The sequence below is a fragment of the Penaeus monodon genome, chromosome 29, assembly GCF_015228065.2.
Source record: "Penaeus monodon isolate SGIC_2016 chromosome 29, NSTDA_Pmon_1, whole genome shotgun sequence".
In the NCBI taxonomy this organism is placed as follows: Eukaryota; Metazoa; Arthropoda; class Malacostraca; order Decapoda; family Penaeidae; genus Penaeus; species Penaeus monodon.
In genome coordinates this window covers 34134705-34135962 of record NC_051414.1, presented here as the reverse complement: position 1 = coordinate 34135962, position 1258 = coordinate 34134705, and the positions used below count along the sequence as shown (strand labels likewise).

The window sequence follows — 1258 nt, the reverse complement described above, 5'->3', positions numbered from 1 at the left end:
TTAGTCAGCCTTTAAACTGTTTATTTCTAAACTTCATTCCCCAGGGTTGTTCGACAGTGTTCACCCAGAAGATAAAGCTGCGAGACCACATGAGAAGCCACACTCAGGAGAAGCTCGTGGGATGTCCAAACTGCGGCATGATATATTCCTGCAATACCAAACTATATGATCATTGCAGTCAGCAAATTCCATTTGATAGTAAGTTTGTGTGTTTTTTATTATTTATCTAGAAAGACTTTCTTTTTTGGGGGGCATGACTTTAGGAATTTGAAAGAAAAGGGTATAAGAGTTGTATTATTTTTATAGCTTCAGTTATTGCTTACTATGAAGAATTTAATGACTGAATATTATGATCTCCATTGAAACTGTTAAAATATGTACGTCTGTAGAAACATTACACACAAAAATTACTCTGGTCTTATGCCATTCAGCTTTCTCTGTCAACTTCAGCAATAATTATCTCATTGGTACCGTAATAGCACTATATTGTCCTCCATCAGGAGATTTTTTGTTATTATTCTGGCAGAGAGAGTATGTAAAAACATATATTAATTATGATAAATTATAAACGAGAATAGTGTAGTGTGAGGTTTTCTAAATTTTAAAATTTCATACATAACCTACAAGTCAAACTTAGCCTTCAATCTAGAGATTATATGAGAGTAACACAGGACTAGTTGTGTCCTAATTAGTGTATGGGACCAGAGAGGTCTTTTCCAACACTAGATCAGACTTGTGTATACCCTAGCCTTTTGAGCCAGTGAACACACAATTTTAAATATCTGAAGGGGTCAATACAACAAGACGTACAGATTTCCCCCCAGAAATGTGGTGAAGGGATTTAACGAGATGGATCTTTGTGCTTCTTTTTAGTGTTTACACTACAAGTGGCTCCCACTGCTCAAGAAAGTTCGTAACCGAGAGACTGCTCAGGAGATCCACCTCCGGCATCACATCACCCTCTTCAAGTGCTCTGAATGCGACATGACCAACACACCGCTTCAAATCACCCTTGCAACGTCCTTCCCCGCTTCAGACACTCCAAAGAAAAGCCGCATAGTGTCCTCAGTGTGGCCGAGTGGTTGGGTGTTTGTAGATATATGTGGATATGCATTTTTATGAATGGCATATTGTTTTGTGTACATCCTTTTTCTCTCTCTTACCCTTATTTAACATTCTCTTCTTTCATTGTTTATCTCATTTTCGAGCATCAGTCTCAAGACTTCCATTCTCTCTCTCCTCTCTCATTTTGTTGAAC

At 37.9% G+C, this 1258-nt stretch overlaps 1 pseudogene; it reads left to right on the top strand.

Annotated features, from left to right (window-relative positions):
* LOC119591854 overlaps positions 1 to 1258 on the top strand; it is a 7722-nt pseudogene that overhangs the window by 4973 nt on the left and 1491 nt on the right.